Source organism: Phyllobates terribilis, unplaced genomic scaffold, assembly GCF_046119375.1.
Source record: "Phyllobates terribilis strain yellow unplaced genomic scaffold, ASM4611937v1 Scaffold_47__1_contigs__length_9908305, whole genome shotgun sequence".
Classification (NCBI taxonomy): domain Eukaryota; kingdom Metazoa; phylum Chordata; class Amphibia; order Anura; family Dendrobatidae; genus Phyllobates; species Phyllobates terribilis.
In genome coordinates, this window is record NW_027362807.1 from 5719933 (window position 1) to 5732851 (window position 12919).

Here is a 12919-nt window from a genome sequence, read left to right on the forward strand (position 1 = left end):
AGGAGCTTGATGATTTTATGGGGCGGCTCAATACCAATGAGTGGGGTATTAAATTAACATATACCCACAGCTTCACACGTTTGGACTTCCTGGACGTCACTCTGATGGTGGACTCACACTCCCTCATTCAGACTGACGTCTTCAGGAAGCCAACGGCTGTGAACTCTTTGGTACACGCTGCCTCTGGCCATACCCCTTCTACCATCAGGGCCGTCCCGGTCGGACAATTCCTCAGGATTAGGCGCATTTGCTCGACGGAGGACAGCTTTGATAAGCAGGCGGCTGCTCTGACACAACGTTTTAGACAAAGAGGTTATAGCAACCGGTGTATCGGCCGTGGCTATGGTAGGGCCCGCAGTACCCCCCGCAGTAGTCTATTATACCCCTCTCCGAGATCGCCACCGTCTGAGTGTCCTGGGAGGACCCGCTTCATTTCCACCTATAATCATGGGTGGGATTCTATGAGGCGGGTCCTCTCGAGACATTGGAGTGTTCTTGGGGCGGAGCCCTCTCTGAGGGATGTTGTGGGACAATCTCCACTTATGACTGCTAGAAGAGCCAGGAATCTGGGGGACTTGGTTACCTCCAGTCATTACGTCCCACCAACACCCAACTTTTTTGGGTCGCGCGGCCCCAGGGTTGGTTCCTATCCATGTGGCCATTGTGTAGCTTGCGCTAATGTGCTCCGCTGCTCCTCTTTTATGAACTCAGAGGGCTCCCGGACATACCGAATCCTCCAATATATTTCCTGTGGTACAACACACGTGGTGTATTATGCCACGTGTGGGTGTCATAAAATCTATGTAGGTCTTACTACAAGGGAATTGAGGATTCGGGTACGGGAGCATGTTCGGGATATTGGCGCGGCTAGATTTGTGTCGGACCCCCGGGAGCTCAGAACCTTACCACGGCATTTTAAACTAGCCCATGACTGCGATCCGCGCAGCCTTATGGTGCGCGGAATTGACGTGGTACATCTGGGCTCTCGGGGGGGTGACTATAAATTGTGCCTAGCACAAAAAGAGGCCAGATGGATCGGCATCCTGGATACCCTGGTACCGCGCGGCCTTAATGAGAATCTGAATTTTTCATCATTCCTGTGATTGGTCCTTTTTTGGTTGTTGGTGCTCTCCCTCAGTGTTGACTTTTTCCGATCCGTTGTCTGTGCCTCAGTTTTTAGCTTCTGTTTTATTCCATTTTTCTTACTTTTCCCTTTTTATATTTTTAGATTTACGGCTATGAATTTCCTATAATGTGCACCTTATGGACTCTGTTCTACTCAGTATTCATGATGATCAACAGTTGACACTCTGGAGCATCTCCCAAGAACTGTCTGATACCTATCAGCTTCCAATTATTTTTCTCTGGGGGAATGTGGCCTTATGTCGAATTATATTTATGTATATATTCTGTGATCCAGACTTTATTTTGGGGATTGTTCCTAATTATATATGTGACTATTTTGGGTCCTTTGTACTTTGATGCCCCAGTCATTTGTCATATTTATTGTTAAGTGACAGAGAATTTTCTATTTCACTGATGTCTTTGTATTTCATGCTCTTAGTGCTTCTTGCACACCTCCATGTGTTATTCTTACTTATTCATTGGTGGAGCGCGCGTTCTCTGACTCTTGTCCCTCCTGCGCTTGTGTCTGGCCGCCTGGGATCCCGGGCGCGACCCTGGGGGCGTTTCCTAGGCACGCCCCCGGGCGCGCGCTCTGGTGTTGGTGGCCGTGACGCGTGCGGCCGGGGGGGCGTGGTTCCGAGTGCGCGCGCCGCTTTACACCAATGAACTACGCCCCTACCAGTCACGTGACTAATCACGTGACTGGCTGTGGGCGTATATATTCAGGTCCTGTTAGGTACACTAAATAGCGCCTCTTGAAAAAGAAGAGCGAAACGCGCGTCGAGGCGCGTCTTCACCTGTTGGCACTCCCTTTGATCCCTCTGGCAGTCTGCAGGCTCTCCGGTGCCCGGTGCCCGGTGTCTATCATCTGGGTGAGTTATTGTCCTCACTTCTCTGGCATTTTCTGTGTTTCCAGGCACTTCCTGGGTATATAGCAGTTAGGACTTCGATCTCTGACAGTCATATTATCCTTACATGGAGTTACTATTCTTTGAGTTTCGTGCTCATCATATGACCCCTTTTTTGATTCGTGTCTTATAAGGGTTAATTACTGCTATTATGCATGAATAGTATGCATTACTACCGGGAGTGTTCTTGGACTATATGGCCCTCCTTAGACATGTGCCCTATTAAGGGTTAACCATTATAATTATATGTGGTTACTATATACTGGCATTTGGAGTGTCGTTACATATGTACATTTAATGATGCCCTCTTTACCTGGGACGGCCTTGCAGCTTCACTGCCATGGGTCATGGGGTCTGGCACTGCCTTTTTAGATCCCCTTTGCTCTATTACTTTGTTTTTGCAATATTTTCTACTATTATGTTTATGTATTATTAATAAATATATTTTGTTTTTTGCTACTATACTCGTGTGTCCTCTGGTTTCTCCATATTGTTTAAGAGTAGGCAATTTGAACCTGGTGCTGGACTACTTGTCCTAGCACCATGTTCTATACCATAGTATTTATTTGGCCAGTTTTGTTTTCATGTATGTTTCTCTGTATTTTTACAGTATCTACTTGGCCCATAATGGACTTTCGTGCGCGAGATACCACTTGGCTCGCGCAGTTAGATGAGTTATCATGCAGTGGGGGTTTGGTGGTGCCGGATGCGGATCGGACACTGAGGGAGAGCATTGCCAGCTTTAAGGCTCTTATCAAACGGAGATGTCGCACTTGGTGGAACCACGCTTTCCTCACCAAGTATATTGAAAAAGCCTTGATCCCTAGGGGTTTAAGGATACAAATTTTTCCTTCTTTTAAAATAGAAGATGAACAATTTAAAGTTAACTGGGAATCTCTGGCAAACGAGTGCTCACTTGGCTTCTTGGGTCTTCTCAGGGAGCAAAGTGAGAAATCCCTGAGGGACTTGGAAACGGAGATTGACCTCCTACAGGTGCAACTGAGGAAGGACTTACCCGGTGATGATCTGAAGAAACTTCAGGAGGAAACTGATTCTGATTGTCAGAAACTTGTAAAAGAGATTCAGGCCCTGAAAATAAAAAAATTTCAACGCGATACACTGGATAAGTCCAATCATCAAGTATACCGGTGGAGGTCACTAACCACTAATATAAGATCGAGATCTCGTAATAACTCCCTTGCACGATCTAGGTCTACCTCGATTGCCTCGGGAACTTCCAGTGAGGGCCAGTTACCTGTCATGAACGTGGATTCTCAGGGTGTCCCGGCTGCTCGATCTACCGGACACATCCAGACGAGACCGAATAATCGGAGGAAACGGACGGTTCCGTTTCAGGTTGGTGATCACTGTGGGGGGCTCCGTATCATGAACCTTACAAATCATGTTTTGACTGGGACGCAGATGGAGGTCCTTGGAATGGGCCTATCATTTTCTCCAACATGCTCTTTTGATTATTTTACGGCCCTCAAGGACCTCCATCTGTTCGCTCGGAAGCTGATTTTGAAAAAACTCCATTTTAGGTCGGTTGGTGATCAGGCTCCGACGGTGACTGAGGAGGAGGCATTGCAAAATCTGGAGGATCTCTTGGCCGAACAATCAACTCCTCCTACAGGTGGGTTACCACAGGCTAGGATTCCGAAGTCAACAAGGTTTCCTCCCTTGTCTATATGTCCGGCTGTGGAAATTTTTGTGAAATTAGTGGCGGAGGATTTCAGGAAGATTTCCACACGAAGAAGGATTGACAATCTGACCCTTGCTCAACGTGTGGCAATACAACAACTACAAACACTGAAGGATACAGTCATTAAGCCGGCTGACAAGGGAGGAAACATTGTCCTGTGGCCCCACCATAAATATGAGAGGGAGGCCCTGAGACAGTTAAGAGACAAGGATACGTACTCCAAATTGTCATATAATCCCACTGCCTCCTTCTCGGCCACCCTGCAAGGTATCCTGGCCCGGGCCTGTGAGAGGGGTATAATAGACAAGAAGACTGTGGGGGCTCTGACTGTACGGTTCCCAAAAACTGCTACCTTTTATTTACTTCCCAAAGTACATAAAGATGCCACTAACCCTCCCGGACGTCCGATCGTGTCCGGTTTGGGAGGTCTTTGTGGTCCCATATCTCAATATGTTGATAGTCACCTTAGACCACTTGTTGGGACCCTTCCCTCCTATGTGCGGGACACGACGGACGTCCTTACTAGGGTTGATGGCATCTCTCTTGAACCTGGCACTATTATGGTCACGGCCGATGTGGAGAGTTTGTACACCTGCATTGATCATAATCTTGGACTGACCTCTGTCGAGCTCTTTCTTGGGGGTTCTGACCTGGACGGCCCCTCACGGGGATTCATCTTAGAGCTCCTCCGTTTTATCCTCTGCCATAACTATTTTCTTTTTAAAGATACGGTGTACCTGCAGCGACGTGGCACGGCCATGGGGGCGGCCTGCGCACCATCGTATGCAAACCTCTTCCTTGGCGCTTGGGAGAGGGTAATTTTTGGGGACGATGGTGTCCGGGGCGCTGACCGGGTCGTGGCATGGCTCAGGTACATCGATGATATTTTATTTTTTTGGCGGGGGTCAACGGAGGAGCTTGATGATTTTATGGGGCGGCTCAATACCAATGAGTGGGGTATTAAATTAACATATACCCACAGCTTCACACGTTTGGACTTCCTGGACGTCACTCTGATGGTGGACTCACACTCCCTCATTCAGACTGACGTCTTCAGGAAGCCAACGGCTGTGAACTCTTTGGTACACGCTGCCTCTGGCCATACCCCTTCTACCATCAGGGCCGTCCCGGTCGGACAATTCCTCAGGATTAGGCGCATTTGCTCGACGGAGGACAGCTTTGATAAGCAGGCGGCTGCTCTGACACAACGTTTTAGACAAAGAGGTTATAGCAACCGGTGTATCGGCCGTGGCTATGGTAGGGCCCGCAGTACCCCCCGCAGTAGTCTATTATACCCCTCTCCGAGATCGCCACCGTCTGAGTGTCCTGGGAGGACCCGCTTCATTTCCACCTATAATCATGGGTGGGATTCTATGAGGCGGGTCCTCTCGAGACATTGGAGTGTTCTTGGGGCGGAGCCCTCTCTGAGGGATGTTGTGGGACAATCTCCACTTATGACTGCTAGAAGAGCCAGGAATCTGGGGGACTTGGTTACCTCCAGTCATTACGTCCCACCAACACCCAACTTTTTTGGGTCGCGCGGCCCCAGGGTTGGTTCCTATCCATGTGGCCATTGTGTAGCTTGCGCTAATGTGCTCCGCTGCTCCTCTTTTATGAACTCAGAGGGCTCCCGGACATACCGAATCCTCCAATATATTTCCTGTGGTACAACACACGTGGTGTATTATGCCACGTGTGGGTGTCATAAAATCTATGTAGGTCTTACTACAAGGGAATTGAGGATTCGGGTACGGGAGCATGTTCGGGATATTGGCGCGGCTAGATTTGTGTCGGACCCCCGGGAGCTCAGAACCTTACCACGGCATTTTAAACTAGCCCATGACTGCGATCCGCGCAGCCTTATGGTGCGCGGAATTGACGTGGTACATCTGGGCTCTCGGGGGGGTGACTATAAATTGTGCCTAGCACAAAAAGAGGCCAGATGGATCGGCATCCTGGATACCCTGGTACCGCGCGGCCTTAATGAGAATCTGAATTTTTCATCATTCCTGTGATTGGTCCTTTTTTGGTTGTTGGTGCTCTCCCTCAGTGTTGACTTTTTCCGATCCGTTGTCTGTGCCTCAGTTTTTAGCTTCTGTTTTATTCCATTTTTCTTACTTTTCCCTTTTTATATTTTTAGATTTACGGCTATGAATTTCCTATAATGTGCACCTTATGGACTCTGTTCTACTCAGTATTCATGATGATCAACAGTTGACACTCTGGAGCATCTCCCAAGAACTGTCTGATACCTATCAGCTTCCAATTATTTTTCTCTGGGGGAATGTGGCCTTATGTCAAATTATATTTATGTATATATTCTGTGATCCAGACTTTATTTTGGGGATTGTTCCTAATTATATATGTGACTATTTTGGGTCCTTTGTACTTTGATGCCCCAGTCATTTGTCATATTTATTGTTAAGTGACAGAGAATTTTCTATTTCACTGATGTCTTTGTATTTCATGCTCTTAGTGCTTCTTGCACACCTCCATGTGTTATTCTTACTTATTCATTGGTGGAGCGCGCGTTCTCTGACTCTTGTCCCTCCTGCGCTTGTGTCTGGCCGCCTGGGATCCCGGGCGCGACCCTGGGGGCGTTTCCTAGGCACGCCCCCGGGCGCGCGCTCTGGTGTTGGTGGCCGTGACGCGTGCGGCCGGGGGGGCGTGGTTCCGAGTGCGCGCGCCGCTTTACACCAATGAACTACGCCCCTACCAGTCACGTGACTAATCACGTGACTGGCTGTGGGCGTATATATTCAGGTCCTGTTAGGTACACTAAATAGCGCCTCTTGAAAAAGAAGAGCGAAACGCGCGTCGAGGCGCGTCTTCACCTGTTGGCACTCCCTTTGATCCCTCTGGCAGTCTGCAGGCTCTCCGTTGCCCGGTGCCCGGTGTCTATCATCTGGGTGAGTTATTGTCCTCACTTCTCTGGCATTTTCTGTGTTTCCAGGCACTTCCTGGGTATATAGCAGTTAGGACTTCGATCTCTGACAGTCATATTATCCTTACATGGAGTTACTATTCTTTGAGTTTCGTGCTCATCATATGACCCCTTTTTTGATTCGTGTCTTATAAGGGTTAATTACTGCTATTATGCATGAATAGTATGCATTACTACCGGGAGTGTTCTTGGACTATATGGCCCTCCTTAGACATGTGCCCTATTAAGGGTTAACCATTATAATTATATGTGGTTACTATATACTGGCATTTGGAGTGTCGTTACATATGTACATTTAATGATGCCCTCTTTACCTGGGACGGCCTTGCAGCTTCACTGCCATGGGTCATGGGGTCTGGCACTGCCTTTTTAGATCCCCTTTGCTCTATTACTTTGTTTTTGCAATATTTTCTACTATTATGTTTATGTATTATTAATAAATATATTTTGTTTTTTGCTACTATACTCGTGTGTCCTCTGGTTTCTCCATATTGTTTAAGAGTAGGCAATTTGAACCTGGTGCTGGACTACTTGTCCTAGCACCATGTTCTATACCATAGTATTTATTTGGCCAGTTTTGTTTTCACACACCCCATTAGTGCAGGGACACACAAACCATCACACAGCCACCCCTTTATTGATGGGGCCATAGAGACACAGCCCTTCATTTCTGGGGTCACAGACACACATCCCTTTGGTGCTGAGGTCACACAAACAGACTCAGACACACACCTTCAGTGCTGGAGCCACACACACAGCCCTTCAGTGCTGCATTTTAGGGGACATGTAGACGTGTGCCAAACACACGTGCACGCACCCCTTCAGTGTTGCAGTGATGAGGACACAAACACACACCCCATTAGTGCAGGGACACACAAACCATCACACAACCACCCCTTTTATTGATGGGGCCATAGAGACACACCCCTTCATTGCTGGGGTCACAGACACACATCCCTTTGGTGCTGAGGTCACACAAACAGACACAGACACACACCTTCAGTGCTGGACCCACACACACAGCCCTTCAGTGCTGCATTTCAGGGGACATGTACACGTGTGCCAAACACACGTGCACACACCCCTTCAGTGTTGCAGTGATGAGGAAACAAGCACACACCCCATTAGTGCAGGGATACGCAAACCATCACACAGCTTCCCCGTTATTGATGGGGCCATATAGACACACATCTTTATTGCTGGGGTCACAGACACACATCCCTTTTGTGCTGAGGTCACACAAACAGACACAGACACACACCTTCAGTGCTGGAGCCACACACACAGCCCTTCAGTGCTGCATTTCAGAGGATATGTACACGTGTGCCAAACACACGTGCACACACCCCTTCAGTGCTGCAGTGTTTAGGAAACAAGCACACACCGCATTAGTGCAGGGACACGCAAACCATTACACAGCCTCCCCGTTATTGATGGGGTCACAGAGACACCCCTTCATTTCTGGGATCACAGACAGACATCCCTTTGGTGCTGAGGTCACACAAATAGACACAGACACACACTTTCAGTGCTGGGGCCACACACACAGCCCTTCAGTGCTGCATTTATGGAGACATGTACATGTGTGCCAAACACACGTGCACACACCACTTCAGTGCTGCAATGTTGAGGACACAAACACACACCCCATTAGTGCAGGGACACACCAACCATCACACAGCCACCCCTTTATTGGTGGGGTCACAGGCACACATCCCTTTATTGGTGGGGTCACAGACACACATCCCTTTATTGGTGGGGTCACAGACACACATCCCTTTATTGGTGGGGTCACAGACACACATCCTTGTAGTGCTGGGGTCACAGACACTCTTCCCTTTAGATCTGGGGTCACACAAACCTTCAATGCTGTGCCTACACACATACTCACATGCACGCACACCTACCTTCTTGCTGAATCCCAAAAAGTATTCTCAGTTGATAATTGCCGGACGTATGATAGTTACTCCACAGATCTCAGAACAGCCTTGAGGAAGGTCAGGAAGAAAGAAAACAATGCAGCTAATAATCATCTGGAAATATCATGGGGATGAGGACACAGTCCATACAGCACACACTGCAGATCTCTTCCTGATCTTGCTCTGCTGTTTGTGCTGTGACACAATGCTGTGCAGCCAGTCCTCCTCCCTTTCCGATGTGACCCGACCCCCAGCTTTCAGTGATGAGCTACTTACCTGGACTGGTCCTCTTCAAGCTGTGACACAAGATGGCTCAGGAATAGAACTTTATACATTCTGTAGCAGTTATGATGTCATGTGAGGTCTATGATGTCATGTTCTCGGTGCTGTCATGTGCTTTGTGATGTCATCATAACGGACACTGCTGTTTTATGTATCAAGTTTACACTTCAGGAAATAAATTACTAAACAAAAAAGTCACAGACTGCAAATATCCCACAGCCCCATGTTATAATTCGTGACAGCTATTTAAATGAACCTTTATTTTAATCCATATAACCTACTGCTATATGAAAAAAACCTCGAGACCTGAACTGTAATTTAAATTGTCATGCATGCAGCATGTAAGAGCATGTTCACACATGGCCACTAACCAGAAAAAAACTAAGACAGAAATACAATACACAATTCCCTGCAGTAAATAAATAAATCGCAATAGTGCATGAAAATAATAAAGCGTACTTAGTTAACATAATTTTGATCTAAATAATGCGAAAGCCATCCCGCCTCGTAACGGTGACCCTTATGGGACAGTCCTAACTCTAATATTTAAAACTTTACCGTTATTTGTGTATTGTGTTTCTGTCTTTGTCTTCTACTGCTATGTGAGTTACAGGAAAACACTGGACTAAAATCACTGACTGCGGTGGATTCCCCAATAAAATGTACATTTTATTTCCTTAAATAACATTTTCCTATACACACCTTACCTAATAATCGTGACATTTTGTGGAGCGTGCCAAATATTACCCTCCATTTAAAGCCTGCCAGCTGTGTTTTGTTGAACCTATTCACACTTGGTCGCAGACCAATACCACACTACAAGACTTGTGCCTAAAACCGTGATTTATACAGCTGACATGTGCCCTCAACAGCCGCGGGTGGAATCGCGATCCACTTGCGGCTGTTAACATGTTAAATGCTGCTGTCTGTAGCGTCGGCGTCCCTGCCTCCTGCTAGGCAGGGACGCCGTTTCCCTCACCTCTCCGCTCCGTGCCCGGCAGCTTCCTCCCGCTATGCTGGCAGCGCGCGCTGCTTCCCGGCCTCTGTACTTAGGGCACGCGCGCATGCGCTCTCCCTCTCTTAAAGGGGCCGCGCGCACCGTCCTAAGGAGTCCCCGGCCAATGGCCGGAGGACCTCACCATATATAAGGCACCTCCTCCAAAATGGAGGTGCCCGAGCAATGTTGTTGCAAAGCCTTTCAACTCTGCTTCAGCCCTCAGGTCCCGTTACCAGATACCTGCCAGTTACCTGCCAGATCTCTGCTTGATACCTACCTGATTCCTGTCTATCTGCTTGCATTCCTGCGGTCCGACAGTCTGCCTTCCAACACCTGTCAGTGTGTCTATGGATCTGCCCGCCCACTCACCTGGGAGCGCTCACCTGCTACCTGCCTGCTAGCCTACCTGGAGGCTCTGCCGTCACTTGCCGTGACCACCTACCTGTCCAGAGACTCCTGCCCGCTTACCTGGGAGCGCTCACCTGCTACCTGCCTGCTAGCCTATCTGGAGGCTCTGCCGTCACATGCCGTGACCATCTGCCTGTCCAGAGACTCTTGCCCGCTCACCTGGCAGCGCTCACCTGCTACCTGCCTGCTAGCCTATCTAAAGACTCTTATCCTGCTGTCACTTGCCGTGACCACCTGCCTATCTAGAGACTCTTATCCTACTGTCACTTGCCGTGACCATCCGCCTGTCAAGAGACTGTCCCCGTCACTTGCCGTGACCTCCTGCCCTTCTACCCTGAGACTGTCCCTGTCACTTGCCGTGACTACCTGCCCGCCTTCCCTGGGAGCCACCCGCTTCCTTACAAGGACTGCCCCTTTGTATAGTTGCTCTGAGGTTCCACCTCCCAGACCCGTTACACTGTCAATCTCTGACAGCGGCATTTAACAGCGCCGCGCCGGAAGCGCGTCACTTACCCCGCCCATCTGTGACCCCGTCACGTAATCGCGGGTCACTGATGGGTGGGCATGACAACCCTGGGTCTGCAGCAGTCCCCAGTGATTGTCATGTACTGACTCTATGAGCGCCACCTAGTGGTCGGCGCTCATAGCACAGGAGCATTTCTGCTACATAGAGCTGATCTGCTCATCCCCTGTTTGTAGCAGAGGTGATTGGACAGTTGCTGCTTCTAGCCTCCTAATGAGACTATAGAAGCAAGCAAAAAGTGTAAAAAAAAAAAATGTTTTTAAAAATATAAAAAAAAATTAAAAATATATAAAAGTTTAAATCACCCCCCTTTCGCCCCATTCCAAATAAAATTCTAAAAATACCACCCACATACACATATTTGCTATTGCCGTGCTCAGAAACGCCCGATCTATCAATATAAAAAAATAATTAATCCAATCGGTAAACGACGTAACGAGAAAAAAATTCTAAACGCCAGAATTACGTTTTTTGGTCGCCGCAACATTGTAATAAAATGCAATAACGGGCAATCAAAACATCGGATCTACCCCAAAATGGGATCAATAAAAACTTCAGCTCGGCGTGCAAAAAATAAACCCGGCCCCAGATCCCGAAAAATGGAGACGCTACGGGTCTTGTAAAATGGTTCCATTTTATTTTTTAATTATGGCACTTTGCAAAGCACTTCATTAGTTTCTTTGGCGTCATATCCATAAAATGATGATATTAAAGTGGCCTCCAGACCCTGCTTTTCCCCAGTGCAGGAGCGTTGCTGGGGTCCTAAGATATCAGGGACCCCAGCCCCAAAGTACATGTTTCCCCATATAACCTCCCTGCCACTTAAAAGAGGATTTATACATATATAATTACAGTATACCACTGTTACTAATCTAAAATACACTATACAAAGACCAATATTCCCAAAATTACTACTATACAAGGCCAAAATGATCCTGCTACACAATGTTCTCTACCATCACCACCACACAGTGAGTCCATATATGAAAGAAAACCCCGCAGGGTAAAAGACCATCAAAGGAGCCCAGGGAGTATAAAATATATCATATTTATTCAGCAATAGAAGAATAGGATGATGGGGGAAGGGACACAACACATATGTGATTGTTAGACATGTAAGCGAAAAAAAGCAAGGCACGCAAGGAAGGGGCCATTCCAGGTATAATGGCTGTCTATAGTATCATCATGGGTATACTAAAATATCCCAAAATAGACACCGCATATATTCCACTGGGGGCAACAGTCATCATATGCAGGTGCATCTCACTAAATTAGAATATCATCAAAAAGTTAATTTATTTGAGTTCTTCAATACAAAAAGTGAAACTCCTATATTATATAGAGTCATTACAGACAGAGAGATCTATTTCAAGTGTTTATTTCTGTTAATGTTGACGATTATGGCTTACAGCCAATGAAAACACTAAAGTCAATATCTCAGTAAATTAGAATAATTAACAAAAAGCACCTGCAACGGTTTCCTAAGTGTTTAAAAATGTCCCATAGTCTGTTTCAGTAGGCTCCACAATCATGGGGAAGACTGCTGACTTTACAAATGCCAAGAAGGCAGTCATTGACACCATCCACAAGGTCCCAGAGTTCCAATTTTCCTTTGGAAATCAAGGTCCCAGAGTCTGGAGGAAGAGTGGAGAGGCCACAATCCAAGCTGCTTGAGGTCTAGTGTGAAGGCTCCACAATCAGTGATGGTTTGGGGAGCCATGTCATCTGCTGGTGTAGGTCCACTGTGTTTTATCAACACCAAAGTCAGCGCAGCCGTCTACCAGGACATTTTACAGCACTTCATGCTTCCCTCTGCCGGCAAGCTTTTTGGAGATGGAAATTTCATTCTCCAGCAGGACTTGGCCCCTGTCCACACTGCTAAAAGTACCAATACCTGGTTTAAAGACAACAGCATCACTCTGCTTAATTGGCCAGCAAATTCACCTGAACTTAACCCCATAGAGAAACTATTATAGAGAATGTATGGGGTATTGTCAAGAGGAAGATGAGACACCAGACCCAACAATGCTGTCGAGCTGAAGGCTGCTATCAAAGCCACCTGGGCTTCCATAACACCTCAGCAGTGCCACAGGCTGATCGCCTCCATGCCA